The following is a 20618-nucleotide window of genomic DNA, read 5'->3' as shown; positions in this document are numbered from 1 at the left end:
GATAACACCCTTTGGGCTAAGACCGCTGTTGATTTTTATCTACATGAGCAGAGCCAGGGGTGTTTCACTGACATATGCAAGCTCACCGATGATATCTATTTGTTGCTTGATCGGTCTTGGTGGGGCGTATTATTAGGGGTCGAAGACAATGGCTATTTCGATGGGGGGGTAAGTCTTATATTTTCTTATATTTCAATTTGATTAATTTTTTTTTAATTTATGTAAGTCACTAATATATGTCTTTTTTTGTAAAACAGCATATCGATGCGTGGGTGACACGTCTTCTAATAATAAGAAAACTTAAGAAAAATAAAAATATACGATATACAATTATGCCGACGTCTTTCACGCCGTTCACTTGAAGAATGCACGAGATGAATCATTTGATTTGGGCAATGGACAAGCTAAACTTTATCCTGCATGGTGGGAGGTCGATAAGGTTAGTATTTATTTTAGATTGAGTTTAAAGGTTTTATGAAATAAGTGCGTAAATGAATGAATTATTACTTATGATTGCAGGTGTTTATCCCTGTTTTGGAACGTAAACATTGGATTCTCGTCGAGCTTCAGCTCCCATCCCTTAAGACAATAGTGTATGACAGCATGATAAATTACATATCATTGGCTGATTTAAGAGATGTTATTAAGGGATGGAGCTCTCATTTGGCTAAATTCTTGGATGCGATCAATTATTGGACTCGTTCTGGAAACAAGAAGCCAAAGAAGCTCAATATTACAGTTATTAGAGACGAGACCGCGCCACAACAACGAGCGGAGCCAGAGGAGATTGTGGTCCTCTCGTATGCTTGGCGTTGGAGCGTTTGACGACGGGAAGCATCAAGTATCTACCTCCCACCGATAGAGATAGAGCTGCAGTAGGCTTGTGGTTTCGGCATTATGGCTAAATCGATATATACGAGACGCTGCCTACCTGCATCCGCGTTATAAAAATGTCCATAAACAATTGGTAAGTTTATATACTTTTGGTTTGAAAATGTTTGGTTAAGTACCTAGAATTCAATAATTTGCTGTTTGTAGGTTTTAGATGTGTAGAAAGTGTTGTTTGAGCAAATGTTTGGTTTCTGCAGGTTAATCTCAGAAGTGAACTGCGTGAAAATGATGTATGGCTGCAAAAGTTGATTCAATAGTTTAATTGATTGTTTTTTGATTGTTTAATTGATTTGTAAAAGTTGATTCAATAGTAGATGATCGGAAATAAGAATTATTGCTTATTTTTGATTGTTTAATTGATTTGTAAAAGATGATTTGTAAAAGTTGATTTGTGTAATTGATGCGAACATAATTCTTATTTGTGCTTGTTTAATTGATTGAAATGTAATGGTTGATTTTGTTGATATCTGCATTATGTTGAAGGCAAAAATGACTATCGCAATGCGAAATGAAAATCGCAATGCGAAATGAAAATCGCAACGAGAGAATCGCAATGCGAAATGAAAATCGCAATGCGGAAATGAAAATCGCAACGAGAGAATCGCAATGCGATTTTCATTTCGCATTGCGATTTTCATTTCGCATTGCGATTATCTCGTTGCGATTTTCATTTCGCATTGCGATTTTCATTTCGCATTGCGATTTTCTCGTTGCGATTTTTATTTCCGCATTGCGATTTTCATGTTGGGATTTTCATTTCGCATTGTGATTCTCTCGTTGCGATTGTAATTTCCGTGTTGCGATAGTCAATGCATGCCTAATAGTAATAACAACTGAATAACAAGAGTTGGTTAAGTCAAAATGGTTGGCCTGAGTCATTAATTCAACTGAAAATGTTAAAAGTTCACACATAAAATCCACATAATACAACGTTTGCATATGAGCTTTTGATGGCAACGTTTACATAATACACATAAAATGTTAAATGTTAAAACGTTTACATAATACAACTGAATAACAACGTTTACATAATACAAAGTTCACCATATAGCTTTGGATTTTGATGAGGATCCATATTTGGTAGAGGAAAAGATGATTTGATGGCACTGGTGATCCACATGTCAACCTTGTATGACCACTTTCCTTGCACCGACTACATGTCGATCTCTTCTTTCTTCACCCTTAGACGGTATACGATCGTGACTTTTTGGTCGGCCAGGTAGCCTTCTGTCCATGGCTGGTGGCAAAACTATTTGTAAGTCATCTGGTATGTCCCACTCAGAAGGATGTGGAATAGGGTAGACAATCTCGGCATAAGTCTGTCGATAAACTTCTGTAGTGTAGCAATCCATAGCGTATGCGCTTGAATCATCTTGGTTTAAATGAAGAGCAACTTTTATAACATGGCCACACGGATAACCAGATGTTTGCCATTTCATACAACTACACGTCTTTGCATTTAGATCGACTAGCCCATTTAAGTTATTATCCAGTACTTGAAACAAAGTGTTTGAACATGGTTCAACTCTCCATGACGTTGACTTCACAACACGTTTCGTTATCTTTTTTTCAGTCCATGGTGTAACACGATGTTCCAATGTTCCTGTAAATTTAAATAAACAATACTTAGTAAAATATATAAATATGATAAGTACGAATTCAAAGAATAATACCTGCATGGTTTCTTTTCTTGTAGTACCACTGTTGAATAGAGGCTCGAAAAAACTCCATTAACATAGTAATGGGTAATTTCCGGGAATGACGACTTAGAGCGTTGATTGATTCTGCACTATTAGACGTCATGAAACCATATCTTACTCCAAGTTGATGTACTCTTGACCATCTTTCAAACCCGACATCTTCTAGTGTTTGAGCACACTGAGGCAAAACACGTCTTAAACAATTTATATGCTTATTGAAATCCACTTCCCGATAAGCTTTTACAGCCTTCCAGTATGTCCATTTGTGCTTTTTTATACCAGCAGACCTTGATTTTAGATTTCTATACAAATGAACACCACAAAGTCCATGAAAGCATCTGGGAAACACCTTCTAACAGCGTTGTCAATTGAGTTTGCCCTATCGGATATGATTGTCAGATTGCTAATAGGACTTATGCAATCCCTAAGATGCCCCATAAACATGTCCATGAATCAGAGGTTTCAGATTTGCCAACCCCGTAAGCTATTGGCAATATCCCATTGTTAGCATCCATGGCTACTGCTAATAATTTTACTCCAAGGTATCGACCTTTCAAATGTGCTCCGTCAACTATAATAACTGGGCGCATGCAAGTAATAAACGAACGAATCTACAAAAAATATACACAAGAAATATAATCATTTAAATGTGAAATGCATGTAACTAACAAAAATGAGTCAACAAAATTATATGATTTACTAACCGTAGCACCAATGGCGATAAACAGCAACTCAAAGCGTCCATCTCTATCTGTTTTGATATGAGTTACCGACCCAGGATTTTTCAGCTTTAAATTGTGACAATAAGCCGGCAGTTGGGCAAACGATGCTTCTGGCGACCCCCTCAACAATTCCAAGGCATAACATTTGGCTCTCCAAGCTTGAGAATATGATATACTAATCTTGAACCGAGCATTCATGTCAGTCATAATTTCATGTCCCCGATATACCCTGCCATTCAAAAACATTAACTCAGCCAGAAAACCACCCAACACCTTTTTGTTTGCCTGTCTATGGTGAGGAAAAACTTGGGTTCTTGAACATGTATGTTTATCAATAAAAGTCCTAACTTGAAACATTTGCAATCTTTTATTCTCTTTGCAATCATACGCCACGTACAGTTTTGTCAATCATACACCTTGTTTCGAAACGATCTTTGCTTGATTGTTAACTTTTAGTTGATAGCATCTTCCACACATTCGTATACAAAGCTATCTTCAAGTCTTCCTTTGTATCAAAACAATCATCTTTCTTGATACGAATAACTTTTGTGTAACAATCAACTGCTTTCTTTATCAACTCTTCTTCCGGTATCTGAAGTAATTCTGGCATATTCCAGTTATACGCCCGTGGCATTTTCTTTCTTCGGGGACTTTTTCTTCTTCTTTTCTTCTTCAGGATTATGAATTACAGAATGGATGTTCAACATGTTCATTCACAGTCGTAACTTCCTCCTCATTATCATCATCAATACATTCTTCGGCAACGGCTGTTTCATCATCAAAATTCGGGTATTGACCAATATCAAAATCATTACACGCAGGGTCTGTTTCTTCTTCTGAAACATCATCAAAATCCGTGTATTGACCAATATCAAAGTCCGGATATTGACCAAGACCAAATTTCGAATACTGACTAGTACTCACAATTTTTTCTGTTGGCTCATCATCGTCTAACTGGTCAATACGAAAACCGGAATTGGTGCTGAAAGTTGATTGGGATTTGGATTAGAGAAAGGTTGTGGGTTTTGAGAAAAACTTAGTTGATTACTACCCGCTACTGACCCAACAATACTACTTCTAGGTTCAACAACATACAATGTAACATCATCTTGTGAAACACTAATGTAAGCAATGAATCGTTCAACATCTTCATTGTCGGTTAACAAATAAACTTTACCATTTCTCTGATAAGATAGCCTAAATCCACTTAGGGGCTCTAAATTCAATTTATTTGAAACACGTAGCATTAGAGTTTCATAAGTTAACTTTTGTAAAGACAATTTTAGTTGAAGATTCATGGGTAAAGGCATATATTGTAAAACACCATTAACATTATCCCATGACCCTCCAAAACACAAATCTATCCAAACATGATCAACATTAGATGATTTCATGGTTGTAAATTAATTTACTAAACAGACGAGCTGCGAAACTAAAACCTGTTGCCGGATTGGGAAGGATGTCGTTGGATATAGGAACGGATGTCGCCGGAGAGAGTGATAGATGGAGATGGAATGAGTTGCGATTTAGGGATTTAGTTTATGATTTCAGTGTTATATACCCAAAATTTCAGTGTTGTGATTTACAGACATATGCCCTACCGGATTTACAGATTCTCGTTGCGATTTACGGATTATCGTTGCGATTTACGGATTATCGTTGCGATTTACGGATTCTCGTTGCGATTTACGGATACGCGTTGCGATATACGGATACACATTGCGATTTACCCATACGCGTTGCGATTTACGGATACACGTTGCGATTTACGGATACGCGTTGCGATTTATGTGTTCGCGTTGCGATTTTCATATTCGCGTTGCGATTTTGGAAAATCGCAATGCGAATTTGTACTATCGCATTGCGATTTTCAAGAATCGCGTTGCGATTTTGGAAACTGATTTGCGATTCTGGGGATCGCGTTGCGATTTTTATTTCGCGTTGCGATTTTATTTGTCATTTTGGCAAATCCAAAAAAAGTTGATTAAAATCGTATATTATAACTTTTTTTTGGTCACTGAGGCGATTTTCTCTAATTAAATAGGGGGTAGTGGTCCTTAATAACCTTCAATTAAGTAATCAGTCATCGAATCAAGTTGGCTTTCCACTTTAAACTTTCACATTCCATGTTTCATGAGGTATAAAACTTGCCCTGCAAATTTCAATGAAATGTCCATAAACTCCACCATGATATTCACAATGAATCTCAACATCATACCATTTTGTTCATAGAAGTATCGAGGGTTTAATGTGGGAAGGCAGAGTCAATTGAGTGTTGACTTAACTTCAAGTTCCATGTTGGATCTCCTCTGAACTATCCATATCTTCTTTAAAAATCTTCCATGGAAAACATTTTATCCTAAATACTTAATAATTAAATATTAAAATCGTTCCCTTTTGAAAAGAGCAAAACAAAGTAGCAGGTAAAGGACAGTAGTAGCTGCTAAATGCAGTTTTCTTAGAATGGACCATAGAGGAGTTGAAATGAAATTGAGGTGTCGTGTGATGCGAATCTTTGATTGTGGGTATCAAAATATCCAACTCAATGCTATGGTACTGAACTTCATAGAAAATATGTAAAGGCAAAAGGGAAAACATTAACCACTGAATGCAGTCATTTAAACTGGACAGTAAATGTCAAGTCGATATGACACCGACGTGTCGTTTGATACAAATCTTTCAATGTGGTTATCGAAATACTGAACTTTAGTGCGATTGGACGAAAATTCATAGAAAAGATGTCGAAACGTGGATGTGTTGGAATCCAAACAAACTCCTAAATTTAGGGCGTTATTAAATAAAAAAAATCATTTATTGGAATATAACCCAAACAACATTGATTGAAATATACTCTAAACTGCACACGTAAGATTACATCGCGTCTTAATATGACAATGCCTCATGTTCTATAAGGTGAGAGACTCCTCTAACATGGAAACATTTTTGAGATAATATAATTTAATATTTTAAAAAAAGACATCGCGTTCTGCGTAACGCGAGGTTCTCGAGATATTAAAACATCTCAATAATTTATCGCTTGTGATATTTAACAATCATTGTGTTATGTAAAACCAAGTTATATTGATTTCCAACCCAAACCACAAGTATTTATAGTCACACTCGAGGAGTATTTTCGGATAGTTAATCTAAAAAAAATTATAATCTACAAGGGGGCGTTTGGATGGGGGAATGTGGGATTCTCATGAGAATAGAATCTACATTCCCCCGTTTGGTTAGTCCGGGAATCCTATTCTCGGTAATGTAAGATTATCAATATTAGATTTTTTTGGGTATATTACCGGAAATGTCATTACCTCCCTTTCCTTAGGTATTGTTGGATTATCGGCGTTTTGGACTAAAATGTCCTTAAATATTTTTTTTCAAAAATATATTTCTTCTGTCATTTAATATAAAAATTCTACGAATGTTAAATTACAAATTTATCCTTAAACTATTTTAGATTTACAAAAAAAAAATCTATAATTAAAATTTTATATGAAGTTCAGGGATTAAAATAAAATTTTACCATTTCATTAAACATTTTTATATTTTCAATTTTGTAAAAAAAATTATATAAATTTTATGAATTTAAATTTTTTAAAGAAAATATATAAATATTTTCTAAATTGTTAAAAAACAAATATATAATAAGGACAATTTGGTCAAATATACATTCCAATAATCTTTTATTCCTTTGACCAAACACGATAATCTTACATTTCTGCTAAGTCAACCAAACACAAAATACAACATTCCTAGTAATCCTATTCCCCGGTAATCTTACATTCCCATTGGTAATCTTACATTTCGTGAACCAAACGCACCCTAAGATTAAATGCGTAATATTGGAGTTTATCTTTAACTTGAGGCCAATGTCGACACATACGAGATATTGTAAATAAGTTAAAGATCGCGTTGAAAATGGTTCCAAAGCTTGTTTTGTAAATGAAGAAAACATTAAAATGGTTTGATTGACATATTTAAGAGTGATATAGTGGTAAATTGTTTTCGTAATTTATAAGATCAGAGACGTATAATGTAACTTATCTTTCAATTAAGAGTAATATACATATACTATCTATATACAAGATATTGTAAGCGGGATAAAAATCACGTTCAAAATGATTCTCAAGCTTGATTTTATACATGAAGAACAAGATTAGAGGCGTAGTATTAATATTTATTTTCAATTGAAACTAGTATCTACCCATAATAAAACATGGCTGCAATCATTAACAACTGGACGTGACAAATAGAAAAGTGCTTCCATGTAATTCTTCCCTTTGGATTTGCAAAATGCAACCAAAAAGCAGTGCTAAAGGCCAAAGCTGATGCGTTTCGAGCGAAATCAAGTTTAGAAATTTGGTTTTGTTCCAAATTTGAAGTTTATTAGATTGATATATATGAATATGGTCTGTCAATTTTGGTTCATAAAAATATAATATACTCTTTCATGTTTGCTCAAATGGAAACACCAACAGCAAGGGTGGTGTAAACTAAACGCTGATGCTATTGGACCAGAATCTACGGGCATGACAACGGCTGGCAGTATTATTAGAGACGCCCAAGGACAATGGCTATCAAGGATCGATATTCTCAAACAATTGGATGTTAATAATAGTGTTAACTTATTTTATTATTTAGCAAAAATTAAACACCGAGGATGGAGAGATTTCAACGTGTTCTTTACCTAACGATTGCAACTTTTGCTTTGGTTCTAAGTTGTGCCATCCCCAAGCCTGCTTCTCACGTTTTTTTCCCCTTCTTTTTTTATCACCATTTTTGCCACCAAACAGAAGGTATATGTCTGCTAATTTTATCGTATTGCATTTACTGGCGTATTAGGGACTCTCATTATCCAATTTTACTTGTGTTTTAATTCTCTTTCCAACTACATGAAGCTTTACCGCCTGTCCTAATTACGTCAGATTACGAGCCTTATCAAACTAGCAATTAAATTTGCTTTTGAAGGAAGTTACAGAATTTGTAAAAATAATGGGGCAAAGATGAAGTTGAACAAGGGCTTTGGAAATTTAATAGACAAAACAAATGATTTAAAGAAGAAAAGAAAATGATGGAAACTGACAGATGGGAGGTCATTGAAGCTTGTAAAACGAGGGAATTAAAGGGGAAATGAAAGGTAGTCGGAAAAAGAGAACCCACGGGGAAGCTTAACTTCAAGGCAATGTAGACTCTGCAACAAACGATAGTGTCCCATAAGACACATCACACTTGTTCTGCTCCCAACAAAACTCTATTTCATCCCTCCCCTCCTTTGTCTTGTTCCTCGTTCATTCATTGATTCCCTCCTCTCATCATCTCCATTGGAAGCCAGCGCTGGGCTTGTTGCGGGCTCACACAACCGCAACGAACTTGTTGTCATTCATGGTCATGAAGAGGTAACAAAGAAATAACATCAGTTGTATGACGCAGTTTGCTTAAAGCCCATTGTTTTGTTTTAGTTGATAAATGGATTCTTGATTGTGCTTTTTGATGCATTCAGCCTAAACCTCTGAAGAACTTGGATGGTCAAGTTTGTGAGATTTGTGGTGATGAAATTGGGTTGACGGTCGATGGAGATCTTTTCGTGGCCTGCAACGAGTGTGGTTTTCCTGTTTGTAGGCCCTGCTATGAGTATGAAAGGAGGGAAGGGAGTCAACAATGTCCTCAGTGCAAAACTAGATACAAGCGTCTCAAAGGTATTGCACCATTTACATTACCAGTAACATGCTTGGTGCAGCAGCCATTAATTCTTCTAAGACGTGATCCCTTTATGTAAGAGCAAAATGGTGACGTACGCATTATTGAAGCGTCGAAAATCCGAGAAAGGAAATCTGAAAAAAGGCCAAATGAATGGTGGGGCAGAGGAAGGTTCTTGACCTATGTAATATGGAGCGATTTCAAGTTTTTAGCCACAGAAACATCAAAGGGGTCGGCGTCTCAACTCTCATCAGTCATGGCTTAACGGCGAATATTAGAGATGATGGAATCGTTATCCTCCGATTATCGTGAGATACAATGCTATGCAAGAACCTTTGACAAATAACTATCAATATTTCACAATAAATCTTCATTGCAAGAATCACCTTGACAAATTCTCTCTCTGAAAGAGCACACCTTGATCAACATCCAAGCTACTATATATGAAAGGTCTAGAAAAAGACTAGGTTGATAAAAATGGGGAAAAAAGATCTTCGTTATCTCAACAAATATCTCATTATTTATTTATTGGGCTAATTATACCAGTGATCACTTATGTTTATTTTTTATCTACTTTTGATCACTGATTTGAGAATACATAAGATATGGTCAACTTCGTGTTTATTTAATTAAGATATGATCACTTTTGATTTTATTTGTTTAAGACGTGGTCACCATGGGTTAACTACCGTTAATACTTAACAGATTAAGTGATGTGATATTTTGGTATAATCACACATTTGGTCTCCCATTATTTATATATTCTCTCAATTTAATCTTACTTTTAATAAATTAAAATAATTAATATATTTATTTTCCACCAATTTGCTTTGCTTTGTTAAACTAAAATAAAATAAAATAAATTAAAATAAAGTTATTCTTCAAACTGAATGGTGACACACGACACGACACTTGGTAACAATGACAGTAGCATCATTCGATTGGATGATTAAATTTATTTTAATTTATTAAAAGTATAACTGCATTGAGAGAATATATAAATAACAAGGACCAAATGTATGAGCATACCAAAACATTTAACGACAATTAACTCGTAGTGATCACATCTTAATAAAATAAGAACGAATGTGATCATATCTTATGTATTTTGAAATCATTGACCAAAAGTGGACAAAACACAAACATAAGTGATCACCCGTATAGTTAACCTTTATTTATTTATTTATCATATAAGTTGATTCAAAAAGTATGAATTAAGACACAAATCAAGCGACTCTAGTGGTAAAGAAATTGTTGTTATTCCTTAAGGTCTCGCGTTTGAGCACCGATAATACTAAAGGTGTGAGTGTTCAATGTCAAATGGTTGAGAGTTATCTTTGAATATATATTGTCTTGTACTTATCCTAGACTAATAAAAAAAATATGAATTAAGTGACCTCAATGGTTAAAAGGATAGTTGTTGTCTCTAGATGTTATGAGTTCGGGCATGACTTTAAGAGTATTCTTTGTCAAATAATTGAAAGTATACAATTTTATCGACAAATTTAATTAATATAATATTAATTATAATATTTTATTAGTTTAATTTTTTAATTAAAAATATAAGGTTTCACCTTTTCATAGTTTATAATTTTTTAAAGTGATTTGGCTAACGAAGGAATAGTTCAGATAATATAAGTATCAATTTGAGAAAATAATAATTTGTCAATTAAGCCTTTCTTATTTGATCACGTCCACCATTGACCGATTAACAAAAGGTCACATGGATAACTTAATAAAACCAATCCATTTTGGTTGATGTCATATTATCATGTCAACGAGATTGAGCCAAAAAAAAAAAAAACACAGTGAGAAACAGAGAGAGAGAAAGAGAAGAGGTGGGTGAAGTGGAGAGAAACTATGAGAGAATGGATAACAACAGTTGGGCTTGACATCTTTGGGCAATTCGTGCAGTTGAGGACTCGTGTGTCAACTGTGGCCTTTACATGATATAGAACGTGAAAAAGAAGAAAATTAATCCTACTACACTCTGACAATAACATTATCTTTCCAATGAAGGTAGATCAAATATTTAAAAAGTACAATTAACTCAACTGCATTCAACGTATTTTTGGGAAAATGAAAATAAAATATTTAGGACAATATGTTTTTCCGTATGATCATTAATTAATGCCCTTAAATCCATATGTTACTAATAAATTAAGGAATTGTTTGTTTACTTCAAAATGATTAAGTGTTGAATGATTCAAATGCTGAATGATTTAGAGGTTCTGGATAAATTAGCTCTGAATGTGACATGCTGTTTGTTTACTGGCTCTGAATCATTCATAATGTACTTCTGTGTTGAATCAGTCAGCACTGAATCATTCAGAGGTGCGAAACAAACGCGTTGAATGTTGAACGATTCAACATTAAGCGCTGAATGATTCTATTAAGAGGAAAACAAACAACCCCTAAGTGATATCCGTTGTAAATGAATTATTGTTATTTTTTAGGACCAGGGTTCGAACACCATTGATGCCAAGGGGTGTGAGCGATCAATGTCGAAAGATTGATGTTGTTTTTTTAACAAATACTATCTTGTACTTACAATATATTAATAAGAGTAAGTTTTCTTAATTATTGATAACTTACACAAATCCTAAAAACGTAATTATTCGAACTTAAGACCTCAAAAAAAGAAAAATACTCCCTTTAATCACTACTGAAATCATTTAAAAGGTTAGCATTTGGTACTTGTCAGAAAATACAAAAACTAGAAGAAGCGGTAGCCTGTGCCAGGTCCAGAATTTCATTCCGATCTCTCATCGTCTCAAATGGAAGCGATGAAGCGAGCATTTTGTTTCCAGCAGAAATTATAGCGCACAAACGGTCATCCTCGGAAACAGATTCATGATCATGTTTCCGTTTCGGATGAAGCAATTTGCAGAGTTGCTGCAGATCGATCAAACCTCCATTGAGGGGAGGAGTTGCCAAGCATATCTCAACAATTTGTACTCCTGTCTAACCAACTATCAATATCAATACCTCATTATCAGCACTCAACCAAATCATGACAAAATTGAATCTCTTCCATGTTCAGTTAAAACTTTGAAATTGATCATTAAAATTTAAAGGGGGGGGGGGGAACTAAAAAAAAGGCAGAGTTTAGTATAGGAATTTGTATATCGAGAAAAAAAGCAGATAAGTCTGCAGGTAAATTATCTATATTTATATAAATTTCACAATTATATACCCCAAAAATATAAGGATAAAGATCATAACTTTGCTCCTTTTTTATTACTTGAACCAAAAATTGAAGCTTTACATCAAAAGGCAACAAATATTGTTAGAACATCCTTTGGAAAAGGTTGTTCAATTAAAGCAGATCATCTGCATTCACAATATGTAATACCAAAACGTCACGAAAGCAGCAATGCCGCTCAAGATACACAGTCCATCTAACCTGCTTTCGTTCCTCATCTTTTCCTCTTTCAACTTTCTCTTCACTTTTGAGTACAGATGACACGATTCAAGAACTTCGCTGCAGTTTTTGCTTCGACGGCAGCTTAGAGCTTCCTTGAGAATAAGCAAACTGTTCTTTCCGTTAACATGTGCACCTTCCATGTCTTCCAACTGCATGCTTAGCTCCGTCAATTTGAGATGAGTCGTTTCCGCCCCGTCGCCTTCAGTGTGTACGACTTAACTTCATTATAAGAATGCACTCGACTACTTGACATGGAAGGATGCCTTTGGCAGGAAGAATAGACCCTAACCTTATCACGAAATCCTTGTCTGTCGGCCAATGTCTCTGTCCGCCGAGAGGGCTCCAGCTCACAAGATTAGCGGCTTGCTTAACTTTCCGGTTTACAATGATCCAACTAAGGCAGAGGCTGTCTTGGAGTTCCTGCCAAAGCTTTCCGTCTTTTCCTTTCCTTTTCCATGGAGGTAATCGGTGACAGACCATCAGAAACCGAAAGGGTTACTTCGCTTTCACTATCGTCATCTCTAGCGCATAGTTAAGAAGATCGATCCGAAACGGGCAATTGTGAAACCAACTATTGGATCCATTTGCATTAGGAATAACCCACAGCACTTCTGAGCAGATTGTTTTATCTTTATACCTGATATCCACAATTGAAACAAAATCTAACGGCGTAATACTTTCGAGTCCGTCGGTGTCGCCGTAATATTCATCTTCAGTCCATTCTTCGGGTACTCTAAAGAGGAGGAACTGTGGCCACTCCTGGGAGGAACTGTGGCCACTCCACTGGTACTCTGTAACTTCCTTATTAACAATAAGCGGAAAACAATCAGATAGATTTTCTAAACCCACCAATCGACGAAATCAAACTTTTAACATGTTCTCTGTAGGTTGAACGCCACATAGAAGAACAAATATTCTCTCATAGTCTCTCCTCTCTAAACGTCGGTACTCAACGATGCCATGCTCTCAATGGCACCACGTAAAAGGGAATCATTCATAATTGCTCCACTACATAAGTCTAAGAACACCGGTGGCGTATGCCTCTAAGGAATGTGTTGTCGACTAGTTGCATTAACTTTAGCATGCATACTGGAGAAGCATTCATGGGAATCCTAAATGAAACCAAAAGAGAGCTTAAAAGCTTTTATCTATAACTAGCAGTATTCTATTCAAAAAGGGATACAAACCAGAGTATGTAATATGTTAAATTCTTTTGATTTGAGTAGCACATCTGAGTGAAATTTGAACCCAAACGAAAGTATCTGGTTAATGCAAGAAAACCCTAACACCATCAAAATACAGAAAATTCCCTACAAGTCAATAAGAAAGCTTCATAGAAATAAAATCACCTAAAATCAACTCCCATGCATATTATATTCTGCAAAAGAAACTTACAGATTTGATTTTTACAAGTTGAAGAGTAAAAAACCCATTCAAAACTCAATTTCAGATGACCATAACAGATCAGTCCAAAAAAAAACTTGCAGAAATACCAAAATTCAACCTTTATCGGGGGTTCCGGCACCCTCGTTGTTTTCTCCAGAACTAAAAAGCAACCGAAAAAGAAGACCAGCAAGGAGGAGATTACCATAAAGCGGACATGCAAATGTAAGAAACAAGATGGCGAAACCAACTTATAAGGGAAATAACAGGAACAAGACGAGGCTGTTGTTTGATTGCTTTTGATTTTGGAGTAGTGGAAAATTGTCTAAAGTCAAAACGAAAGGAAAGAGAACGGTAAGACCTTAGAGAACCACATATGGCGGATTCGATTATGAGTTTTTGAGGTCGAATTGTTAAGATATTAAAAAAACGCGTTTTAAGGTCACTTTCCGCTCGTCTTCTTGACAGATTTATTAGGCACTTTGTTTTGACTCTACTCTAACGAGTTCGGTCGTGTTTAAGATCTCCCCCCCCCCCCCCTTTTCCTCTTTTCTGTATGCTTTGTCCGGTTCTTATGGTACTATTATTTCAGTCAATGTGTGCCTTTTGGCTTAATTGTAAAAAAAAAAAGCTCTCAATGTTTGCTTCTTTTTTATTTTACCCTTCAAGTTTTTACTTAACGATTTAAATCTTAAAATTTTATTCCCAAAAAAAAATCTTTTTGAGCTGTAACTAAGGGTCAAGTTTTATGAAGTAACATAAAAATGGAAAATTCTACGGTACTTGACGAGTAGCGTTGAGTACCATTAACGATAAGCACACTAATTTAATTTATAAAACTTTAAATTTTAAAAGACTCAACATATAATTATATATTAGTTAAAAATTAAAAGATACATTAATTAAAATAAATGATAAACTATACTCGTGATCATCTAACTATTGCTAATTTTTATTTTGATCAATATTTTTGAAATTTTATCAATCAGTTCACTCAACTATTTAAATGTATTCAATTAAGCCACTTGTTGTTAAATATGTTAATATTTAACAAAGAAACTGATGTAGCAATGAAAATATTGGTATGATTACACATTTGGTCACTATTACTTATATATTCTATCAATTTGATCCTAATTTTAATAAATTAAAATAAACTTAACCATCAAATTTTTAATTTTAAAAGATTTTAAAAGTTATGACATATTTTATATTTATAACAAAACAAAATTTTTACTAAAAATGCCATTTATAGTTCTCAGAAGCATCCCGCCAATGGTACCATAACCTCTTTTGGTTTTAAGAAATATATAGTTGATTAGCCCATTTATATAAAGTTCGTTGGACAAAATTTTTATCCTATTACTATTTGTAAATGACATTCTACTATAAAAAGGTGATATAGTCTAACATGTAAAACTAAAAAAAATTATCCACTAAATTTCTAATAGAAAAAGGTAACATATTCATTTCACGTTTGACACAGTCTTTTTTTAAAATTTTAAAAATTTATCTCCTACCATAGAATTTTATGTTCATCTTTAATAAAAGTTTTTACTGATAAGATTCTCGGTGGACTTGGCATGTAAAATTTTGCACTAAGAGATTGACTTGTATTAAAAGGGCAATAATTTTAGTTTGCTTTTAATTTAATATCATAAATTATTGCTTGAGTTATTCAATTTTTTAGAAAAATGTTTTGTTATAAATTTTGTTTTTTTATAAATATAGAATATGTCGGAACTTTTAAAATTAAAATAAAAAGTTGAATTTTGGGTCATTATACATGACACCCTTTAATTTGACAGTTAAGTTTATTTTAATTTATTAAAATTAGGACCAAATTGATATAATATATAAGTAACAATAACCAAATGTGTAATTATACCAAATATTTCAACTGTCACATCAGCTTCTCCATTAAATATTAACGACAAGTGACTTAATTGAATATATTTAAATAGTTGAGTGACTTGGTTGACAAAATTTCAAAAATATTGGTAAAAATGAAAAGATGCAATAGTTAAGTGGTTAATGATACAGTTTACCCTTTATTTTAAATAATTTATCTTTAAAATTTTAACTAGTTTATAATTATACGCTGAGTCCTTTATAATTTAAATTTTTTATAAATTAAATTAATAATGCTCATCGTTAGTGGTTCTCATTGCTGCTCTTCGAGCGTAGAAGAATCATCTCATAAAAATGTTAAAATTAGAATTAAAAATAAACGTTGACCATTATACCATTTTTCTGGTCATACCTTAGAAGCTTAAGACCATCTACACATGTCATAGGAGAAAGGCAAAACCAATAAGAAAATAAAAAAAATATATAATAAAATAACAGAGATTTTTTTCTTTATCTAAAGGGCATTTAGTATGGGCTGTTGCAATATTGTTTTCTGATAAAAACTTGAAATCTTTCTAACCGGACCACCTACTGCAATTTCAAAACTATTAACATGTAACATAGAATTCAAAATCATAAAATAAATAATATCTATCTTATCAAATTTTCTTTTCAGAATAATTAGCAATCTTATCAATAATAGCATTTATTATTATTTTTAAAGATGAAATTAGAATTCAAGTGATGAAAGAAAGTGCATAAAATATTTAATATATTTCATTAGAGTCGGGATAATTTAAAAACCGACAGATACAATTGATGAGAACCATCATAATAGATCGGGTTGGGTGTCATTTACTGCATGAAAGAACAAAATTGAGCTTTCTAGAAGATAAGATTTGAGATTCCTATGCCGGATTGTAGCAGTTTTGATTTGCAGCAATGCAGGTTGTTGATGAGATGGAGACAAATTTCAGCCAGCATTGGCCTTTCTCAACCTTCTGAGAAGGTACCGAATTCTAGAAATTTTCAACATGCTTATTGATTGTTGATAGAAAATAAATAATTTATATAAAGAAGTACGGTCAATAAAGAATTAATTGCTAGTAATCTTTAGATGAAAAAATTGATAATGTGTAATGTGTAAGAAGCGGAAGATAATTATAAAAGATGGTTTTTCCTTAAATTTTTTCGAAAATATCTCAAATTACAACAAAAATTTATAATCACAATTATAAATTAAACTCATAATTAAAAAATTTTCCTATAATCATTGAAATAAAACTAACAACTTAAGATTACATAAAAACCATATAAGGAAATATTAAATCTAACCAAGAAACTGGAATAAAGATAAATACAAACAGATCTAATCGTATCGACAAACGAACCACAAAAGATATCAAGCTATTAAAAGATCATCGACAAACCGTAAATCATACTTAGCAAGATAAAAAACTATCCACGCTAATCTAAAAGGAAACAGTACTGTGTTAGCCCTTGGATCATATGATAATCCAAGGCTGTTCGTGCCTCAGCCGGCGCTGGGAATCTCAGAATTCATGTAAGCCATTCCAATAAATAATACAAAGAGCAGTAAAATACCAATACAATTCCTTTAAATACGTAACATCACCCACATTCTCACTACAACAAAGCTGTCTACACCCACAGCTGTAACTAAAATTTAAAAACGAGCAACATATTTAACGGCCTCGACCGGGTCCACGTCCACGACCTCGTCCCGTCCCAAAGCCCTGCTGAATTTGGAAATGGAATATAAAGAAATACTACAAGATCACAAGTTTATACAAGGCATTCAAACAAAGTAAAAGAAGCCAAAATAAATGTAAATACCAGCAGTTGAATTCTTGGGCTTCACCCTTGGCATCTCTTCAACCAACAATGTCTCAAGATTTAAGCTGTCAGGCAGGATATAATAGCGAATATTGTTACCCCTCACACTAAGGTGATCCAAACTCACTGGATTTTTGCCCTTCATAGCAAATCAATCAGTCAAGAAAAATTGAATGCCAAAAAGCATGTTCAATCAGGAAACCATCAGACTATTTGACTGTCTTTGAACTCTAACAAAGAAACTTTGATTACAGGAACACAACATGAGAAAGAATGACGAGACATACAGACATTTGTGAGCAAGAAATCCAGAAATGTAGGAGACTAAATATGTTATCACTTATCGGGAGGCCAGAAGAAAAGTCTATAATAGGCTTATAGTACTGCGAAATGTGCGGTAAAAGGGGATCTTGACTTCAAGCAAAAAGACCCGTGCCTATGGAAGTTTGAATTAAAATACATAGCATATGCTCTTGGAAACTTTTTGCCCCTTTTTTTAAGATAGCATCACTCTACTATCCATCTATAGAAATCATCATGAGCTTAAATGTCGTAAATAATGATCAGCTATGCCAAAGAAAACCATTACATCTTTTCCACAAGGATAATGGGTTCAAAGTTTGTCATTATTAACGTTTATAGCAGTAACTATGGAGTTCTCATGACATGAAAGCCAAAAGTATATTCCTAATATGAGCATTAAGAAGATAAACAAATAAAGGGGCATTTTGCCAAAATCCATTTGTTTCATGAGAGCAGTAATTTAAACAATGCAATGTGGTACCAATTAAGTAATTGACATGGTCTAGATTCTAGTTAGACAAGACGGTTAGCGGTTTCATTTGACTCTCCAACTAGTCAGCAAGCCAGAGAGTAGAAAATAAGCACTAAGAGAAAATAAGCATGTAATTTAATAAAACTACACCAGGTCATCCAATAACAAGAAGTAGGTGACAATAAACTGTGCATTTAGTAAACATCTAAGCTTATAAAGAAAATCTGCAATTAACACACTTTACTCTAGAATGAGAAGCATGTCATGATAATACATTATATCTTAAAATTGATAAAAATAAAAACAGTTGAATAGTTTATCAGACGTGATGTTTTATAGTCAAAAGCAGAACAAGTACAAAACAATTTCATCTTAATAGGTATAACTAATGGATAACTGAAATCATGCCAGGACACCAATATCTGTTCACAATTTTTAATGCTAGCAATGTAACCAAATGGCTAGCGACAGAATACACAATTGAGGTGAAAATCACGACTATATCGGACAACATGGCTAAAGCGCAGGACTAGGGTTTAGCTAAACCCAATTGTGGGAGAAAAAAAGAGACGAGGAAAAATAGAGGAACCTGTGATGGTGCCGTGAATGACAGTTCCGTTCTTGAGCTCAATCGAAACCGTTTCATTGTTCAGCTTCATCAAACACCTGCACAATGTTTTTCAAAACCGAATCCGATTATAAAGAGATCTAAGACGTTTTATTTTTTTAGACTAATTGTTAAACACGGAGAGGAGACACAATTATCTGATCAGGAGTTGAGTTTAAAGAGGGAAACTGAAACTGACCTGACGAGCTTCATGTTGAGATAAGAGAGCAGAAGTAGAGCTTGATGCAAAAGGCGAGGAAAAAAAAGCCAATCCAAGGAAGCGGGAAAGAGAGAGAAGCTGACCTGTTTGCTGCTTCCGCCAGGTCTCGAAAGTCGGAGGTGATTTAGGGCTCGGGCAACAGCTAAAATGTCTATTCTGCACTTCATAAGAAAACGACGCCGTAGCTGGACCAATTGATTTAAAGTTGGGAAGGCGACGCCCCAGCACCCTCACCATCGACAAGTCGGGGCATTTTTACTAAAGTAATATTATTATTTAATTAATTAATTAAATAACATCCAAAATATTACTCATGAAAATGAAAACTTATTCTCTATTATGATGTGTCGCGTAATTGACGAGAGATGGATCCAAAGTTTTAAATTTTATATATTTAAATATTTTATTAAAAATATGTTTCATCCTTATAAAATTTTATAAATCTTTTCATATTTAAAATTTTATAAAGTCACGTACAAACTTTGAAGATAGAAGGATTGTTTCAACGTGCAAACTGGATGTAGCTGGCATTAAGCAAACAAATTGCGATGTAGCTGGAGGGATCGGATTGAGCCTAGTGTAGTGATAAAATGGTAATTCCAGCGAACCACTTCAACATCATCTGCTGCAGCCTGCAGGCAGCTGAAATGATCTGTTATAAAATGTACGTACACTGATATCCCAGGCAAAGGTGACAGCCAAAGGACCTGCCCTGCCTGGCTGCCCATTGCCCCCATTTTCTCTTCCCTTTTCCTCCTCCTTTAAACCCTGTTTCTAAAACCTCGCGTTTGATCTCCAAGGTAAGTTGTTCTCAACTTTCATGATGTAAAAATACGTGAAGATAGGTTGATTAAAAATGTTTTATTCTTTAGCTCTTGTGATTTTCCTTGACTAAACTTTGGATGTTTTTTTATCTTCGGATCCTTCGATTTGTGACAAGGTCGTCTTCTTTTTAACGCTTTAATATCCGGGAAGTTGTTGCCTTTTCTTTTTTCTTCATATATCTCAACTTGCACTTCTAATTTCTTCTTTGTATATATGGCTCCGTGTGAGCTGTTTGTCACTGTTTGTTGGGTGTTCTTTTTCTTTGGCATGTTGATTTTTAGAAAACCCTGCTTAAATTTTTCTTGCTGCAACATGTTGATGATGTGTCTGTTATAAGTGTTTTATCGTAGTAGAAATTGATTTATTATTTGTTTTTGTTTAGTTATTTGTTCAGTTAAGGGCCAATTGATTTTACTTTTGGAGATATGGATGGACAACATGGTCATGAGAACCCTCACATGTCACTGAATTCTGGTAGGAATGTCAATGATTTCTCGTATGGCTATGTGGATGATATGAACCCGGTCTTTCTCACGGCGACGGGGAGAAACACAAATCGGCCTATTCTCCAATCCTTATCTCAGTGGATTGAGTGTCCCAAAATGCCTCACAGTTATGTTGAATTTCTAACAGAGAGTCTTGAAGAGGTTCCTACTGCTG

General features: G+C 34.3%; 1 long non-coding RNA gene and 1 pseudogene across 1 annotated transcript; both read right to left on the bottom strand.

The window, feature by feature from the left end:
* Positions 1 to 12330: 12330 nt before the first annotated feature.
* On the bottom strand, positions 12331 to 13545 carry LOC120206161 (annotated as a pseudogene).
* Positions 13546 to 17142: 3597 nt separating this feature from the next.
* LOC120206183 lies at positions 17143 to 19217 on the bottom strand. The gene is made up of 4 exons (XR_005524086.1): positions 19113 to 19217; positions 18896 to 18972; positions 17532 to 17670; positions 17143 to 17434 (listed from the first exon to the last, which is right to left on the bottom strand). It is a non-coding gene; the product is annotated as an uncharacterized LOC120206183 (long non-coding RNA).
* Between the last annotated feature and the right edge of the window lie 1401 nt (positions 19218 to 20618).

Source organism: Hibiscus syriacus, unplaced genomic scaffold (assembly GCF_006381635.1).
Source record: "Hibiscus syriacus cultivar Baekdansim isolate YM2019G1 unplaced genomic scaffold, ASM638163v2 tig00013386_pilon, whole genome shotgun sequence".
In the NCBI taxonomy this organism is placed as follows: Eukaryota; Viridiplantae; Streptophyta; class Magnoliopsida; order Malvales; family Malvaceae; genus Hibiscus; species Hibiscus syriacus.
Note: the sequence above shows the minus strand (reverse complement) of the source record. Positions and strands in the feature narration are given on the sequence as shown.